General features: G+C 43.5%; 1 protein-coding gene across 1 annotated transcript in view; it reads left to right on the top strand.

Moving 5' to 3' along the window:
* The first annotated feature begins 1,265 nt into the window (after window positions 1-1,265).
* Window positions 1,266-20,391, top strand: part of LOC122397156 — a 76,052-nt gene continuing 56,926 nt past the window's right edge. The window contains exon 1 of the mRNA XM_043396097.1: window positions 1,266-1,444. The gene's annotated coding sequence lies outside the window, so the exon portion shown is untranslated. The remainder of the gene's footprint in view (window positions 1,445-20,391) is intronic.

Raw genomic sequence — 20,391 nt, 5'->3', positions numbered from 1 at the left:
AGAATAGAGGCACTGAAACGTATTTACTCCTACATGTCGCAAACGATTAAAAATATCGGAAACGTATAAACGAACGAATTTTATATTTTTTATGGCGAATTTCATTGTACAGACGACTCTGTAAAAAATAGTTTGTTTAAATTATATACTGAAAAATGAGCTTAAGAAGGATAAGTTCGAGTGGAGAACGAACTTGCGGGACGACCTGATATTTCACCCCGTCCGTTTACTTTTCTTCCCGACTGTACAACGCGTGATCAAAAGTACAGAAAAAAAAGAAAAAAGAAGAAAAACCCGTCGAACCAACGGATTTTCGAGAGACTCGCCACAGCGCGGTGGCCCATCGGTGTCGTTGCACGTCACTGGCGGGAAGGGGTTCAACGGTTGGAGGGGATGTAGCAGCTGGGGTGGCTGGAGCTACCTCGAACGCGAGCCCGCGGTACCTACACGCTGGGTCTGGGTTTGGCCGGGTCGCGGCGGGTCCTGCGCAGCCAAAGAGACAGAGGTAGGAAGCGGAGATAGAGGGTAGAAGCACAGTCAGAGGCGAGCAAAAGCGAGGAGCTGGCGTAGCACAGGCAGCAGCCAGGTAGGCCAGCAGGCAAGCAGGCAAGCGGACAGGCACAGACACAGCCAGCCAGACAGGCAAGCAACCAAGCAACCGAGCAAGCACAACCACCGGGCTTGCGAGCCGCCCTCTCGCCGCGTCCGCCGCCCCCAAATCGTTTCCCCCACCCTAGCCCTCCGTCGCCGCGTAGCCCCTCTTCATCTCCCCCTCCTCTCCGCCGTGGTTGTTCGCACTCCTACTCCTTCGACGGTGGTTCCGAGCCGCCTCGTTCGTCCGTACCAGCTCTCTGGTGTCGTGTTCCGTTCCCGTCGCCTCTACGAGTGTCTTGGGTGCCCGAACCTGGACCCGCGTCCGCCCGGTTAGCTGGTTCGCGGGCTCGTCGCTCGTTCCGGGGATCAACCGGCGGATCCGCGAGGGTAGAGGCACTCCGCGTCTCGTTTCGCGCCGCCCTTCCCGTCCGTATGTTTTCTCTCGTCTCGCCCTCGAGAGACAGACACACAAGGGGTTGATCATCCAGTGACAAGGAGTAACGAGGAAAGAGAGAGTAGGGGGTTGTTCTCGTTCTCGTTCTCTCTTCGTCGCGTCGTCGAGATACGCGACGTAACCGGGGCTCCTCGACACGTCGGCCAATCCGACGACGAACACGGGGGGGAAAAGATCGTACGACGGACTTGTGCTTGTGCAACGTGAGCCAGTGACGGCAAGAATGAGGATCGAGAGGACCGACGCCCGTCAGAGGACGACGCGGCTGTGACTCCTGGGTCGTCCGGGAGCCCCGGAGCCTGTGCACACCGGGTCTGAGGACGCTCTGCACGCGAGTCAAGACGAGTACCGAGTACCTTAAAGGCCGGTCGTTCAACGTGGCCGATCCTTGGACATGTAAGTAACAGAAAATATCATCTACGGGCTAGGGTTATCCGTGGCTTCTCGCCCGGATCACCTGGGGGATATCGGGGGTGGAAAATCGGCGCCGTGGCGGGCAGAAAAGATCGATCTGTTTGCTGGAGAGCGTGCGACACTGACGGAACTCGGAACACGCGAGTAAACACTCTCTACGAAGAGAGAGATAGAGAGAGACATATATATATATATATATATATATATACATATATATAGAGAGAGAGAAAGAGAGAGGATGGATTGGCAGTGGGAGGGAGGATGGTCGGGGTAGGTTCGGAAAAAGGAATTTCGACGCGATCGGCCGACTACTCTCGAGGTCGAGGGGATGTGTCTGTGGGAAGAGAGGGTGGAACGGTGTAACAACCGGATCGCGAGCGTTCAAAGCACCCCGGGGAAGATTGCGCAACTGCGAACGAAAGACGGAGAAAAAACAAGAATTCGCCGTCCTACCCCTCCCCCCGCGGAAGATCCTTCCAGCCTCGATACAGATCCTGTTGTGCGTCCGCCATCGCGATTATCTTTCGATCGCCGGTTTTTCGCCGACTGCCTTGACGATTGCTTTCACCGAAGAGTACCGTGTGTACTGGGTGTCCCTAAAAAAACGGTCCCCGTTTGCGTGTTTATGGTAGCAAGATCGAAAATAATTGTTTATGGCCAACAATAACCGTTAATTTGCACAATTTTTGGTCATACGACAGTTAATTTACGTTTTGTTGACGTAAGATAGTGGAATAGATAAATATGTGTCCTATCCCGGAAATATGTTGGCAATTTTTTGGATCGTACAACTCTTTGTCGAACTTTAAACTTTTGACATAATTGTAGTTAAATTAATCCCGTTTGCAGAGGGTCTCCAAGTGGTTAGTTTTAAGGGTGCAAAGAATTAACATAAACAGCCCACTGTTACTTGATCGTAGATAAATTAACACCCTCTTATAAATAGTAACATAAACCATAGAACGTCTTCAAGTGCCTAGACAATCTGTTAGAGTCTGATTTTCAAAGGAGAACGGATCAAGATTTTAATTTAATTTATTACCGTTAATATTTAAATAGTGCTCGATATAAAATTATGGGGACTGTTTCAAGAGAATTTATTATTAAATGTCAGGACACCCCCGACATGACAATTAATTAATTCGTATAAGAATAATAATTCAGCCATGATTCTGCATTTACCCGGAGATATTAATCGTAGTTTCGCAAGGGATTATAGTTGTGACGTGTTGTCGACGTAGAAACAGCTAGTTTATACGAGATAAATGCGAGGAATTTGTGCTGAATGCGTTGAATTATAATAACTTTAACTCTTTGTATGCGATTAAGCTATCCGTTGGCAGTACGGTCAAAGAAATTTTTTACTCAGCTACGAAAAGGGCGATTTTTTAAAGTAAGCAACTTTCTCCCCAGTTTAACATTTTTATTAATTAGATATAATCGTAGATAAATTAACATAATCGTAGCTTACATTGTAACTTGCTATGTTAGTGATGATTTCCTGACGTTTTACGAGACACCCTATGTATGTATGTTTTAATATATGAGATAGGTTCAAATTGATCAGAATGCATTTCTAGCACGTGTAACTAATAATTTGGCCATCCACTGTATCTGTAGAGTAAAGGGCGAGAATCAACGATAGGCTGGTATTAAATCCAACTCTGATAACAGACAAGGGTTAATTTTCACAGGATATACGGATTTAAGGTCATTAATGCTACCAATCTTACGTGGCTTTTTTTGGAAACAAAGGTTCTCTATATTCTAACGATAACGCACAGTATGAAAAAAATTAGTAAATTGTATGTGTGTAACTAATATCATTCTTCTTCACACCGTTGCTTCTCGATGGCGACGTTCTAAAATTATACGAGGGTTGCTTCCAATAATTTTCTAAAAATATTTCACCATAAATAGTTTAGGTAAAATAAATTTAAGCGGAGTAGAGTTTCAAGTATCTATCCTAAAACGAGCCTTCCTTCTATTATATGTAGAACGTCGGTCTAATGTACTTAATATAACAAAAATAGAACAACAAAATTTACTAAATCTTTCACGCACGACGTCAGCCGTAATTGGGTTAATCACCCATATTATAGTAATTATAGAAGTTTAAATCAAGCAATATTATTAACTCTTCATAAAAAGTGGTTGAGAAAACTTTAATATAGTATTGGTACGTAGTAATTGGGAAAAATTCATCACTATTTTTCCGGTGGTAAGAATAGGATCAAACTTATCTATTGTAAGCAAATAAAAGTAGTAGCGTTCTCGAGGTTCAAATTAGTAGCTATTATTATTAACCGATGACAAACATTTACCTAATGCAGTTGATCGTAAACTATCTTTCAAGGTCAAGAACGCGAATAGAAAATCTAATATGCTCTGAATTGATCTCCGTAAAGTGTCTACACGATGTGTAAACAATAGACTCCATATTAACGTATCCAAGTACCATCCAACGAGAGCCACTTGTAGGCATCATACTTAAGTATACTGCTATCCACTCAATAATACTCGTTAAAGTCTATTGACAGTATCTACGATCTTGGTGTAAAGTACAATAATCAATTTTCCTTCTCCCCACATATTATAGATGTTGTCATGGGATCGATCAATTTATTAGGTTCGTCAAACGCCGTTGTTCAGGTTTCTAAAAAAATTCTGTATAACACATCCGTAACCTTACAACTATAATAAATTAAGACAAAAATATCGTAGTCTCACGAACAAGTACTAATTTATTTATTCGTAATAGGATTCGGAATAAAATTTTATTTTGATATACATATTTCGAATACAAATTCATTTTGTCGTATCATTCTCGATAAAATATTCAATTTCAAGTATCGTTTATAATAGAATATTCAATTTCACGTATCATTCGTAATGAAATATTCGTTTTGACGTGTTCGGAATGAAAGTTTATTTCGAATGTGAATTCGTTTTGACGTGTTCGAAATAAAAATTCGTTTGGAGAAATTCCGGATAAAATATTGCCGAACTCAGGATGCGATGCTGCGCGAAAAGAGGGTGTAGAGATTAGGAGGGGTGGGAGGAGAGCAATGGAGGGGAATCTTTTGGGCTTTGAATCGAGTCAAGTTGTGCACGCGTGAAATGTGCGTTCGCGACTCGGCTAACGTCCCGTGAAACGACGTTTGAAATTGAAAACAGTGTCCGTGAATTACTTTCTGGGAGTTCGTTCCTTGCCATGTACGATGTCCACGACGGTCACACGTGGAAACGTTATCGAAATTTTACGTCTCTTATTTCGAGTTGAAAAATTCTTTAGAAAAGATTCGAATAAGTGATTTTAACCTCCTTGAAATATTCCTTTAGCTCATATACAAGCAATCGTACAGTTTACAAGTATATTTATTTAGTAAAGACACTGCATGCATACATATATTCTATAGCTTAAGAGTAAATGTATTTCATAGCTTAAAAACACATACAATGCCATTATACTATAAATTTATTACGGACTAGTTATTCAAACTTGATATGCATTTCAAGGTTAGTTATAGAATTAAGATGAATGGTACTAATTAGAGATGAAATTACAAAAGAAGATACAGTGGTAGGAAGTAGATTAATTGCCGAAGAAACATTGTCCAGTTATATTAGGATATTTAGTAAGGTGGAAGTTCTACGAATCGTGAAAGAAATGTTCGTTGAACAGCTGTGCCCGGTCCAAGCTGTCGTTCATCAAATCTGTAGCACGCCATGTTTTACGGGAGCACCGTGCTGCCATCTAACACGGCCACGTCCTACGACACTCGTACAACGTTCCCAGACACTTTCCAATTGTCGTTTCAACGGTCGTAGCAACATTGTTGTACATTTCGTTGCACAGCTCGTTACGTACGTGGCCTTTAAATGGTAGATAGGTCAGTTCGCGATAAATCGATCGCTTTCTTCCGTCAAAGGTCAGAGATTTTTATGAAATTTATATATCTTTTAGTACACGTGGAATTAGGCGGTATTTAAGTCATCGTTTTGCAGGGTTTGAATTTATTTGAAAAGTGCAGGAACACAAATCTTGCTTACTTAATTTTAAGGGACATCCTGTACGTCCAACGCTTGGTCTAATGCGAATTTTTACTATCGTTAGAAGAAACCGGCCAAAAATAACTTTTTTGATACAATAAAATGGCGTAGTATGCTTTCGTTTAGACGAATAAAAATGGTGAAAATACCTTGGGAAATAGCCTTTAAACATTTTTGCTCGCCGTGACGTTCGTAACTTGCGAGACATGTCGGCAGATAGGATCATCGAGCTACGAACCTGCACGGTGGCCGGAAATCCCAAAAAGCTGGACAGCAGAATGCTAATCTCGCCGTTTCTAATTTATTTCTCCGCGCGTGGAACGTAATTATACGATTTTCGTATTAAAACGTCGTGCGATTAATCCGTCACGGTAGGAAAAATATAATTTTTTCTCAAACCCTCTGAGGGTCCATTTCGACTCTTGGACATTTTATTTCGGAATCGTTAAGTTGTAACTTTTAGTAAATAACGATTCTACAAATGAATTGTACAAATGCGACAACGCAAGAATTAAATTCAGATTCAGGATAAAATGACGCCCAATGTCCGATCGGTTACAGTATAATCCACTTCTCACGAATAAATGTTTTGTTTTATTGTTGTAGAATTTCCACAGTGTAGCATTTCGAAAGCGATTTCCACGCTCGTGTGTTTTCCTTGTTAGCTCGCGAACCGAGCAATAATAAATAGCACGCTGGCGGTTTACTGGAGGTTTATCCTCAGGTTTACCCTCAGGTTTGATACACTGTCTTCCCCGTGAAAAAAGACCAGCGAGAAAGACAGTCGATCAAACACGAGGGTAAACCTCCGATAATCCTCTGCGTCAGCCGTGTCAACCACAATGTGACCAAAGGGCCAATTTACACGTTGTTGCTACGCCACTGCCCGTAGACGTTCAATTACTTTATCATAATCAAAAATATTTTGTCAGTCGTACCGTCGTCTAACAAGCAAACGTATCGCAGGATTAAAAGGAAAAGAATTTTCATCGAAATAACAAACAAAAAAAAATAGAAGTTTATTTATCGATGTAAATGTTGATGTAAAGTTTTAAGTCGGGATCCCGGAAAAATTCAGACCTGTAGAGCCATTCGAAGAGAAGGTCGCGTCGAGTACAAATCGGACCGCACTTGAAACTTTAAAGCCGTTTTTCTTAAAACAGTACTTCTCGAGCCGGCGACCGAAATGTCTCGGAAAGTAATATAGCAATCGCCTCGAAAGTTTATAGGAGAGTGTAGAAGAGCATTCTGCTAGGATAGAGTACCGGGCGAATGATGATATTTGTTCATAATTTTATTTTTTATAAATAAAAACATACGCGTTTTGCGTCACATCGTTATGTGGTGGATCAATTTTTGAAGAAATCTATCGGATCACCGGTTTGAAAAGCAATCGATTTGACTAATATTTTAAAACGTCGCGTCGTTTCAACAAAGACCTCAACAAAGAAAAGGTTAAGAACCACTGGTTGTAGTTGATTCTCGCGGAATGCTAACAGCCCGGATGGCTCGTAAACAGGGTCAAGATATCAATTCGTTCCCGTTTTCTATCTGTACGCGATCGGTTTTTAGTTCCGTTTCGGCCGACGACTATCCTGAAACCGAACGGCCCTCGAACGTCCATGGAAAGTATAATATACAGCTATAGATATACATATACCCTGTACACGAATCGATTGAATGGCAGCCGGGTTTCGTCTCGGGCCAACGGCATTTAGGAATCGAGTGGTCGGAATTAAATTCGACAAATGTGAGCGATCATTAAAGAGCACTTAACCGGGTAGAGGTCTGCGTGACGCGGCTGTCGGGTGGTCTGGCCTCAGAAATTGTTCCTATTCCTCTCTGCTCGAATTACTCGACGTTTGTTTGCGATTGGGAATCCCAAACAACAAAAAGAAATCATGTTTCTCCCTTTGTGCATGTGAAAAGTTAGTGGATCACGGGGCGAAGAATTAAAGGTAATTATTTAGAAAAGGTCGGGTCTCACCGATTTCGATGATTTTTGAATATGTTGTAGAAATCAACATTTTGAACAACTTTTTCCTATACATATAACCGCCGCTCGGCCTTAGTTTCCGAGATTTTTCATCAAAAAGATCGCTGTTACTACAATGAATTCTATCGTACGTGCCTGTGGCAGCGTGTGTGTAAGCGTTGACTCGCCGATTGTTTATTGTTTCTATAGATACATCGAGGCGGCCGGCAATGGATGCGTATAACGGGTCTGCTTAAAAACTCGATTTGTGTAGGTATAAAAAAATCTAACCCAGACCTAACACAAACCTAACTATTCTACCTAGTAACTAATATAATGAATTAGGTCTGGGTTAGATTTTCTTATACCGGCCGCCGTAAGGCGGTCGGCCACGCATTCATTTTCTATTTCAATTTTCTTTATTGATATTATCAGAAGTGGGAAAGATTTCAGCCATTATTTCGAAAAATTTCATTATTCGATCATTAACATGATATTGTCGACGGAAGAAGAATTCGGCTAAATAGCCTACATAATGTATTTGGCGAGTTCCATACTTCGGAATATTCGCTCTTACTTCTCGCCATACACGTTCGATGTTCTGCGTATGTGTATTTGTCTCCGGATTTACAAAGTTGATTTTGTGGTTGACTCTTAAGTGCCTAAAACCTTTATTAAGGCAATCGTACGCTTTCCAGCAATCACTTATAATTGTAGTACCAGGTTTGATCCAATTTCGGATCGCCTCAAGTAGTGTCTCAGATGATCGATCTGAAACTGGAATAATAAATATACGTTTGCTCGAACGTTCAATTCCTCCGAATATCCACTGACCAGTTAAAAGTCTTCCCTTATTAAATTTCCGTTTACCAATCTTCGCCTCATCCACTTCAACAATTTCATTCTCACCTCCGATTGGAACAGAATGTTTTTCTATCCATAAAAGACATAATTCGCGGCAAAAACTGGCCCAATCAACTGCCGTTGTCGACGATATTTCCAGCGCATTTTGCAAAAATGTTTGCCTTGGTGGTTTCATCATTAAATGGTAACCGATAAAGCGACAAATATCTTGCACAGAGCTATGTATATTATTAAACCACGTATTATGGAGAGCACTAATTCTTGATTTGCAATATATTCTCACCCGTTTTTTATTTCGATTTTTTGAAATATAACTTGCGTAGCAATTGAATATTAAATCTTTGCGATTAAATTTCATTGCTTCTGTACTTTTACACTTACTACAATACATCTTAACATGAATCACTCTTTCTTCAATTAAAAAATCAATTAGTGTATCATAATCATTGCATATACTTAAATATTCATACAACTTCATTCTAAAACCTTTGACAGCAATGCGTTTAAGGCGATATCAATGCAGAACTAGATTTAGCTTGACACACTATGCATTATTTGTCGTTTGTTGTCATGCCGACTAATACAAACAAGAGAAAAAATCGACGATCGTGGATTGACGCAATACAGAGCCACAGACATGTACATATAGACAGAATTCATTGTAGTAGTAGCGATCTTTTTGAAGAAAAATCTCGGAAACTAAGGCCGAGCGGCGGTTATATGTACAGGAAAAAGTTGTTCAAAATGTTGATTTCTACAACATATTCAAAAATCATCGAAATCGGTGAGACCCGACCTTTTCTAAATAATTATCGAATTAAAAGATACAGCGCAATTGCAAAGAATAAAATGCACTTTATTATAAGTCAATGTGTATAACGAATGGAACGGAAAGTATAACCACGTGCTACTGGAAGAACAATCTAAGCAAGACTGGCGGTTGGCTTACGGAAGACATCACGTGATCGACTAGTTTCTTAAGCTGCGTAGAGAGGTCTCCACTGTGAGGATGTTATATCGATGATCTCACAATGCATTACAAATTTTAACAGGCCGTTTATTCAACAAATATACCCTAGTAGCACAAAATATTGTATACACATTCATATAATATTAAAAAGAGATTCATTCTTTTTTTAATATTCAATTATACATACAATATTTATTTTATATCAAGTAACAAATATTTTTTTTTACATATGCAGGAAATATCTATTTCATGTTACGAGGAAAATATGTTTTTCTGAATATTAAATGAATCTTTATTTCATATTAGAAATAGAATATTTTTTCGTAATATACAGACAATATATATTTTATGTTATGAAAAAAATATTTTTTTCTTGTTATAAAATGAATCTTTATGTAATATTAGAAGTAGATTATTTTCTTTTAAATATGCAGGAAATATTTTATGATTATCATGGATGAATATTTGTTCCAGAATATGATGCGAAGTAAATTGTTTACTTTTATTTTACTTTGAATTAGTGTATGTCACTTAATCGACATGTATTTATATTATAAAAACATTAATGCAACAAAGTTGTGTATGAAAATAATCGTATAGCTCTTATGTCTTACGTAATATAATTGAACTGTAAGATTATCAATTTTTTTTATATGTTAATAAAATAAATAAATTAACAAATAATCAAAATATTATTTTGTTAATTGGATAAAATTTATTCTAATATTCTAAAATAAATTTAAATTATTAGAAGATAATGAAGTTGGATCTTGAAAAGAAAATATATTCGCAGTAGTAGTGTTTGACAGAAAAACGTAAAGTTATAAAATATAAATATTAATAAAGTTTGTAAAAATTGTATGCGTTTGAAGAATTGACAATTGTCTGTGTGTATAGTTTACGCAAACTAATATATTTGTTTGGACTTCGGTGAGCCGATCAGGTTTATGACACAGGACCGCGTTTTGTAAAGTTTCGTCAAGGCCAGCATGGGCAAAAAATATCGTAGTTTCGTCAAGTAAAGGACAAACTGTCATAAACTTGGTTGGCGGAGGCAGTCTCGAGTGGTAGCAGCCCCAACGGACTGTCGGATGGCCCACATGTACGCGGCTATACACACATACTTCTTCACAATAAAATGTTTTGTTTATTTAACAAATACAGTGAGTGTAAAAAGTATTCGTACACTAGTCAATTTGAACAAAAACTTTGCAGAACTTTGTTTATTACAAATGTCATTAACAACAAATTATTTATTTATATTTATTATGAAAATATTAACAAATTTCCAGAAATTGGCGTGAAATATACGTGTAATAAGTATTCGTACACTTCTAATTTTACAACAAAAACTGTAAATTTTAGTATATAAACGTAACAAAAATCAGTCTATTTGCTATTTTAGTATCTAGTGGGATTTCCTTTAGATTGTATAATCGCTTTAAGCCTTTGCGGCATTGAATTTACTAAATTTTTGGTTATAGTACTAGAAATTTTGTTCTATTCCTCTAAAAGTGCATTTTTTAAATCTTGTTTCGAAGAAATGTGATGGTCTCGAATTTTTTCTTCAAGATGACTCTATAAGTGCTCTATCATATTTACGTCTGGAGACTGTGGAGGGATTTTTAATTGCTGCGGCACATTATATAGGATCCACTGACGTGTATTATAAGCATTATGCTTTGGATCATTATCTTGCAAAAATATATAATTGCCCTATAACTGCATTTTATTTGCACTAACCTGAAGATGCTCTTTTAGAATATCGATGTACATTTTGTGATCCATGATACTGTGACGGGACTTACGCGTCACTTGAAGAAAAACACGAACTCGCGAAACTTTAAGGTAACGTGCGTACACTGTTACCTTCTGTCGTGACTTATGGCGTAGCTGAAGATAAGGGACGGACAGAGTAACGTTACGCGAGTCTTGACTTTCGAAATACTGGTCTATGCTTTATTTTGGCAAAGGGTTTATAAAGGTCGGTATGGCCGTAGAGTAGGGGTGCTTGGTTTTGGGCCTGATGTCTGACTCAGCTGTTGTTGCTACTAGGTGGTGCTGTGGATGGTGACTCAGATGTTATTGCTGCGTGGTGAAGATATGGATGGTGATTCAAATGTTTTTGGCGAGGAGTGCTGACGCGGTTGTTTGTACTGACGAATGCGGGTGGTATCACACCCCCTTTCCTAGATTCGTTTTGGTCCTCCAAAACGTACGATTTTCTTTGGTCGTGATGGAATTCGTGGTAGCTCATCCAGAGGATACATCAGTGGGTTTTCGTTCGTAGATGTTGATGGTGCTGTAGCTATTGGGGTTGAATGCGTGTTTTGTGCGCCTCCACGGTTATTTACATTGACTTCGTTACAACAAATCTTAAGACAAAATGTTTTTGGTATAAGTTTTGACAATAAAGTGAATAATCCTGTTTTATAAAATGCATAAGAAATTATAAGTCCTAACGATGATACAGTTTTATACGATTGCCGTGGGTTAGTAAGGTCTTATTTTTGTTTATTCTAAGGAGGTAATTTGGCGTCCTTATTTCTATTATTTCATATGGGCCTGACCATTCTCTGTCTAGTTTGTGACTCTTGTGATCGTTATGTAAAAGTACTAAATCCCCTTGATTGTATATAGTTCTTAAACGAATTTTACGGTCTTGTTCTCGTTTATACCGTTTCTTGTTTGATTCTATTATTTTCTTTGTGTTTTCTAAATATTCTTTATGTCTCTGTTTCCAAAGTTTAAACAGTTCATCTTTACTCAGATGAGGGGTGGTGGATATAGCCGAAGGCATATTTGCTTCATGTCCGAAAGTTAGTTCGAAAGGGGTATATCCAGTACCAGAATGTACTGAGGTATTGTAAGCCATGCATATTAATTTTAGATGTTCATCCCATTCGGTTTTTCTTTCATTAATACAAGTTCTTAGCAAGTCTTTTACAGTTCCGTGAGTTCTTTCTAGAGCTCCGTTACTCTGGGGGTGGAAACTGGTAGTTTTGATGTGTTTAATTCTGAAGGCCTTTTCAAACGATTCCATTAATTTGCATACGAAATTCTGTCCCTGATCAGTCAGGATATGTTTAGGTGAGGAAAAGGTATAAATGTAGTGTTCCATCAATTGGTCAATAATAGATTCGGCTTTTTGGTTGGCTAAGGGAACTAGTATTAAATATTTCGTTAGGCAATCTTGAATTGAGAGTATGAACTGGTTTCCTTTTGCAGTAACGTTAAATGGGCCTATAATGTCTAAAGCAATCTTATCGTTCGGATTTTGCGGGGTGTCAGGTATAACAGCTTCCTCTTTCGATCTAATCCTAGTGAGTTTATTCTTTTGGCAAATATCACAGTGTTTTCTATATTTCGTTACGTCGTTGTCAATGTTCGTCCAATAGTACTTTGCCTTTATTCTATCGATGGTTTTATTTTCTCCTAAATGTTGTACATTGTCGTGGTTCTCAATAAGTATCTGTTTCTTTTCGTCTTCCGTGTAGTCTCGTATAGGGGTCTGCGCAAAATGAAGTTTCTTGTCGGGATAATCTTTCATAAGGAATCTAAGCATTAACTGGATGTCGATAATATGCAAAGGTTTTAAATCCGTTCCGATACCGAAGGATATAGAGGGTTTGTTATGTTGTAATGCCATTAAGTCGTGTAGTCTGTTTAGCCATGTGGCTTCGTCGTGAGGTCCTAACAAGTCTTTCGTTAATTGAGTCCATTGTGGTCTATTAGCTACTGTTTTTATCGGGGCGGCTGTCGGTTCCTTTTTCCAGTCTATATATTCATTGTATAAGTCATTCTGAGGAGAAGATAATTCTTGACTGTCGGGTGATTCGTCTTCAATTTCTAACGGGGATGGAAGTTTGACAATTTTAATCTTTTGGGTAAACGGTTTGTTTTCTGTTACTTTCAGAGGATGTAATCTGGACAGAGCATCTGCAACTACGTTTTCTTTTCCCTGTTTATAATGAATCTCGTATTCGTACTCTTCGAGCCTCAAGCGCCAACGCATGAGCCTGGAAGAGGGGTCTTTTACGTTGTGAAGCCATTTCAAAGACTGATGATCGGTAAAGATATTGTGGGATCGTTCGCGGGTTAGATCGGGAGAAAATCACTACACCGTATTTGCGCTGATAGTTTTTATTCTGGCTGGCTCGCGTTGCGTCTCGTGACCAACTGGCCTCGACGAACGAATTCGGCGACTCGACGACGCGGGCTCGAACATACAATGTTGCGTCGCCGGTCGCCGCGCGCGAGGCTACGTGCCCCGGTATGTTTCCGCTCGCTGAAGTGTCGGCGGCCTACGGTCGCCACACCACCCCCCTTGGTGAAAATTAGGGTACGGTCGAACTACGCTTACTTATAACTGCGACTTACAATCTACTATATACAAACTACTCTAAACGCGGTTAATATACATTCGGGATTACATCGCGACGTACCGGTCGGGAAATCGTACCCGTCTACCTGACCAGGTAACGCGGTCTGGTTCGATTGGTGCGGTAGGTGTGCTTCGCGGTTGTGGGTCGGTGTTGTCCTGCTCACCGTCGCGGAGCAGGTACGCCGGTTTCAAACGATCTAACGACACCGGAACCACTCGATCTTTCACACGAATATTGAAGTGTTTCGGGTGCCGCGCGACTACACAGAATGGCCCGTCGTACGCGGGCTGCAATACTCGCTTGTAGCCGCCGTGGCGCACGAACACATGGGTCGCTGTCAACAAGTCCTTAAACACAAAAATTCGCCGTACGTCGTGACGCGACACTTGAGACGGTTTAATCTGCCGAAAATGATCGCGAAGCCGTGAGACAAATTCTTCGGCGCCGCTGCTTGCCGTCGGAGCGTTTGAAAAGAACTCGCCCGGCAGACGAATGGTCTCACCGTACAACATTTCGGTGGAGGTCGCTTTAATGTCCTCCTTCCAGGCCGCTCGTATGTCTAGGAGGACGATGGGTAACGCGTCGGCCCAATCGGTATTGGCGTGGCAAACGATCGCCGCTTTTAATTGCCGGTGGAACCGCTCCACCATGCCGTTCGCTTGCGGATGGTACGCGGTCGTGCGTAGATGCCGGATGCCTAGCAGCGACGATAACTGTTCGAAAAGCGCGGACTCAAATTGTCGTCCTTGGTCCGTCGTAACCCGTCGAGGCACCCCGAATCTAGCGATCCAACCTAACAATAGCGCGTATGCTACGGTTTCTGCGGTAATATCGTTCACCGGAAATACCTCTGCCCACCGGGTGTACCGATCTACACACGTTACACAGTAGCGGAATCCTTTCGACATCGGCAACGGGCCGACAATGTCCACGTGGACGTGGTCGAAACGCTCCGAGGGTGCGGCGAAGTTTCCCGTCGGGGTAGACACGTGTCTACTGACTTTCGCGCGTTGGCAATGTACGCATGCCCGTGCCCAAGATCTACAATCCTTCTGGATACCTGGCCACACGAAACGTTCGGATACCAACTTCGCCGTCGTTCTAACACCGGGGTGAGCAAGATCGTGGAGGGAAGCGAATACCGGCTTGCGGAATTGCCCCGTGACAAACGGTCGCAAAGTACGCGTAGCGGTATCGCAATACAACTCGGTGCTCGTCCCTGGAAGAGCGACCTTCCTAAGATCGAGGGACGAATTCGCCTGTAGGAACGCGCGCAATTCCTCGTCCTGCTGTTGCGATTCGGCGAGCTTTACGTAATCGACGGCGCTCGATATTTCCGCGACCACGTTATCTTTGCCGGACACGTGCCGAATATCGGTGGAAAACTGCCCGACGAGGTTGAGCCATCGGAATTGTCGCGGGGTATGTTTCTCGGGCTTTTGCGCGAACGCAAAGATCAGCGGTTTGTGGTCCGCAAAAATTGAAAATTCGCGCCCTTCGACCATATGGCGAAAGTATTTAACGGCTTTATAGACCGCTAAGAGTTCACGGTCAAATGGGCTATATGTATTTACGCTCGGTCGGTGTCAATTTTTTTAGCGAAGAACGCCAAAGGTTGCCATCCGTCGCGTGCCCGTTGTTGCAACACGGCGCCTACCGTGTAGTCCGGTGCGTCGCTGAAAATGGCCAGCGGAAGCGTGACGTCGGGATGTGCCAGGAGGGCTGCACGTGCGAGGCTTTCCTTGCACTGGTCGTACGCCTGCAACCTGTCCGTTGTCCATTCGACGGGGACCCGACCCTTGACGTTCCCTTGCAGAGCTTCGTTCAAAGGAGCCTGGATTCGGGCCGCGGCTGGCACAAATCTTCGGTAAAAATTTACCACCCCGAGGAACCGTTGCAGCTCCTTCACAGTCGTCGGTCGAGGGAAAGTTCGAATTGCTTCGACTTTTTCTGGCAGCGGCCGAGTGCCACGCGCGGACACTGCGTACCCCAGAAATGCCACTTCCGGTGCCCCGAAAACACACTTTGCCGTATTTACTAACACCCCCCGTACTCGTTTAGACGGCGGAAGAGCTCCCGCAAATGGTGCTCGTGTTCCTCGGGCGAAGTCGATGCCACGAGGATATCGTCAATATACGCGTAGCACCACTCGAGGCCGCGCAACGTTTCGTCCATAAACCGTTGAAAGGTTTGCGCCGCGTTTCGCAGACCGAACGACGCACGGAAACTCGTACAGGCCGAAGGGCGTCGTGATCGCCGTCTTCGGGACATCGTCTGGGTGTACCGGAATCTGATTATATGCACACACTAAATCTGCCGTCGAAAAAAATGTCTTTCCGGCCAAACACTGCGCGAAATCTTCGATATGCAGTACGGGGTATTTGTCGGGTATAGTCCTTGAATTTAAAGCGCGGTAGTCACCGCACGGCCGCCACGCGTCGCCTTTCTTGGGGACCAGGTGCGGGGCTGATGTCCAGCAGCTTTCCGACGGTCGAGCTGTTCCATCCCTCACCATGGCCTCGAATTCGGCCTTTGCGAGCCTCAGCTTGTCGGGGGCGAGACGTCTCGGCTTGCAGGACACCGGCGGGCCTGGCGTCGTTCGGATGTGGTGGCACGTCGAATGTTTCGTCACGCGGTGTCCTCCCGACGGTCGCGTAATGTCCGGGAATTCTGCGAGGATCGCGTGATACCTAGACTCACCGGAAATCGCCTTGACGCTCTTGCTGTTGGCCTCTGCGACGCGTCCCGCTGCCGTTAATGACGTGAGGCTATCTATTAGCCGTTTCCCACGTAGGTCGATGAGGAGGCCGTAAAAACTGAGAAAATCGGCTCCTATTATAGGCGTTGTAACGTCCGCGACAACGAATCTCCACGAAAAACTTCTACGGAGGCCGAGGTTTAGGTGGAGGGCGACGCACCCGTACGTCGATATCGCGGTTCCGTTCGCTGCGTGACTCACTCGCGTCTGCGGAAAAACACACAGATCGGACCCGGTATCGACCATGTAACTGGTCTTCGTTCCGCGATCTGTTATGAATAAGCGGCTCGTCGTTGGCCCGGAGTCGCTAGCCGCCATTAGCGTTCGGCCCGGGTGTTTCCCGACACGAAATTGCACCGCTCGCGGCACTTTTTCGCAGCGTCCCCGTGTTTCCAATGATACCAACACTTGCCGTCGGTGGAATCGTGTTCCCCACCGCGACTACGCGATCGCGAATATCTGGGGCGTCCGTTTTGCGACTTGGATCGCGGCCGACGGAAGTCACGTTTCCCGACCCGGAGGGCGGCGACTTCGCGGCGGAGATCGGCGATTTCGGCCACCAGGTCGGCTTGCCCCGAAGGTACGGCAGCGACTTGCGGGCGCACGGACACTTCCACGACGGCGTCGGCGAGCGCGGCCAACTCGGAGAGCGATTCCTTCTGGCGCGAAACCATGAGGGCCTGGATGCTCGCCGGAAGACGTCCTACCCACAAAGTCTTGAGAAAATCGTCCGACACTGTGTCACCCGCGAGGCCTTGAAGTCGTCGGAGGAAAATTGACGGCTTTCGATCCCCGATCTCCCCGTGTTCCAAGAAGCGCCGGATGTTCTGCTCCTTGGAATCGGACAGCCTTCGGATTAACTCCGTCTTCATCGTTTCGTACGCGTCGGTCGCCGGGAGATTGTTTATAATGTCTATCACCACGTCGGCATATCTATTGTCCAGATTCGCGCTGACGTAATGGTACTTGGAATCCTGCGTGATCCCTGCCAGCGCGAACTGGGATTCCAGCTGCCGGAACCAGGTCGTCGGATTCTTCTCCCAAAACGGAGGGACGCGGACCGCTATTCGCGCCACCGTTGCCTCGGTGTTACTCGCGGAATCCGTCATCGTCGTGGGATCGTTTCACACGAGATCTTGAGTTCCGCACGTCGCGTCTTAACCCGTTAACACCTTCGCGGTTACTTCGACTCGCCTTCGCCCGGCCGATCACGTCGGGGTCACCAATTATGTGGGATCGTTCGCGGGTTAGATCGGGAGAAAATCACTACACCGTATTTGCGCTGATAGTTTTTATTCTGGCTGGCTCGCGTTGCGTCTCGTGACCAACTGGCCTCGACGAACGAATTCGGCGACTCGACGACGCGGGCTCGAACATACAATGTTGCATCGCCGGTCGCCGCGCGCGAGGCTACGTGCCCCGGTATGTTTCCGCTCGCTGAAGTGTCGGCGGCCTACAGTCGCCACAATATGAAATTTTCGTCCGAGGAGGTATTGTCGCAGTCTGTTCCGTCCGGTCAGCTTGGGTTTTTCCGCTCGTTTATGGTGCCAGATGCGGAACCTTGACTTTGTCGAAAAAGTCTTCGAACATTCCGCATCTGGCAAATTTCATCGTAAAGCATTCAAGCGCTTTAGCTTTTCGAAAGTGCAAGGCCCGAGTTGACCGACGAAGGGCTGCATTGTTCCACGGGTGGCACGGTCCTCTACAACGACCGTCGCCAACTCATGGAACAATGCAGCCATAAAACGTCTGCAACGCACGTGTAGCCAGGCGTAATTCGGAGTCCCGTTTTTTCCTCGGCAAAATTAACGGGGCCTTCGACTTGGGGAGGAAACCTCGGTCACCTGCGTCCAGGGTGAGATGGGACTCTTCCTCCTCCACGATCGCGCGAGGGAGGAGTTTCCTGGCCAACGGGGCAGGAAAATCGATCCTCCTCCCCCAAGTCGATGGCCAATCGATAAACGGAAAAAGTCAACGCGAATCGGTTGACGAACCCCCAAAATCGCGTCTCGGAGGGGGTTCAAGCCGAGGAGGAAACGGGCTCCGGACACTTCGACACTCGTCGCTGAAACCTCAGACAACAACGATCGAAATCTTTAACTCGTCGCAAAAGGTTCGAAGACAACGGTCGAAAATCTGCAGTTCCATCGTTTCGGGAACACTCGTCATTCGATCTTCGAAGAAATCGCAGCTTAGAAAGTTCAATCGTCTCGTGAACCATTCGTTGTTCGAACATCATTTCGCGAAAACTCAGCTCAAGCGGTTCGTGAGCAACAACTCGTGATTCGACATTAAAGAGAACAGCCGGAGTTCGATTCGAAACAATCCGGCAATTAAATAGTCGCTCAAGATTAATTTGGCGAGCGACGGCTAGGAACCCGCGTACCACGAGGGTTAAGAGGGCCTTACAACCCCTCAGAGTTTAAAAGAAAACTCACGCGACTACCTGGCCAGTACCGCCGCGACGGTACGATTCACAGTCGTTTGATGGCCCAAACGATAGCGAGTAATTCCTTCTCAGAGGTAGTGTAATTTTTTTCTGCACTATTTAATGTTCTAGAAATGTAGCAACATGGATGGTCCTTTTGGGATAAAACGGCTCCGATACCTTCATTACTGGCGTCCGTCGTTAGTGTGAATGGTTCGTCAAAATTTGGATAACATAGGATGGGTGCCTCACATAATTTCTGTTTTAGTGTCTCAAAAGCGTTAGTCTGTTTCTCTGTCCAATGGAAAGGATTCGTCTTCTGCGTAAGGTCAGATAATGGTTTGGCAATTTTGGCAAAGTTTCTAATGAATTTCCTGTAGTATCCGGTTAATCCGAGGAAAGATTTTATTTGTGTGATGTTGCTCGGAATTTTGAAGTGTTTGATAGCCTCTAATTTCTTGGGGTTAGGTTTAACTCCTTCTGCCGTAACTATATGGCCTAAATACTCTAGTTCAGGTTTCAAAAATTGACATTTGTCTACTTGTAGTTTTAGTCCGGTCTCTCTCAATCTCTGGAATATTATGGCTAAGTTTCTGTTGTGTTCTTCTATAGTACTTCCGAATATTATAATGTCGTCTAAGTAAACAAAGCAATATTTGTCTATAAGTCCTCGTAAAGCGGTGTCCATCAGTCGTTGGAATGTCGCGGGTGCATTTTTGAGTCCGAAAGGCATACGATTATAGTGAAAGTGTCCGTCAGGTGTCGAAAATGCTGTGTATTTTTTACTTTGTTCAGCCATAGGAATCTGGTGAAATCCAGAGGATAAATCAAGGGCTGAGAAAAATTTAGCGTTTCCTAAGTGTTGCAATATTTCGTCAGAATTCGGTAATGGATAAGCGTCGTGGTCGGTTTGTTCGTTTAATCTCCTGAAATCTATCACTATTCTCCATTTTTGTTTACCAGAGGCGTCTGATTTTTTAGGTACTACCCATACCGGTGCGTTAAATGGTGAATCTGATTCTTCGATAATTCCTTTATCTAACATTTCCTTAACTTGTTTGTGGATTTCTTGTTTATGGACTTCTGGTGGACGATATGATTTGATATTTATGGGTCTATCTGTCTTTAGTTTTATAGAGTGTTGTGTTAGTGTGGTACAAGGGAGTGGATCGGTTTCTAATGCAAAAATATCGTTATATGAACAAACTATTTTAGCTATAGGGTCTCGAAAGGAGGTTTCTATATGATCTAGACGCAATTTCGTTAGCAATTCATGGATTCTGTTTATATTTTCCTCTTTAGGTTCAATTGAATTTGATGTAATCGTGTTGAACTTACCAGTATTAATGAAACAAACCCTCGTAACATCATCGCCGATCTTACAATATCTCGCAGTACAGGTTTCAGGTGGGATTTCTATTTCCTTGGGCGTGCTCTGTAAGCGAAAGGTTGTGTTATCAAGTTGTACTGTATCATTTTTAATGGTATACTGATAC

This window comes from Colletes gigas, unplaced genomic scaffold (genome assembly GCF_013123115.1).
Source record: "Colletes gigas isolate AHSC1104 unplaced genomic scaffold, ASM1312311v1 Colletes_gigas_Sc00009, whole genome shotgun sequence".
Taxonomy (NCBI): domain Eukaryota; kingdom Metazoa; phylum Arthropoda; class Insecta; order Hymenoptera; family Colletidae; genus Colletes; species Colletes gigas.
The sequence above is the reverse complement of the archived record's forward strand: the minus strand, read 5'-3'. Positions and strand labels throughout refer to the sequence as shown.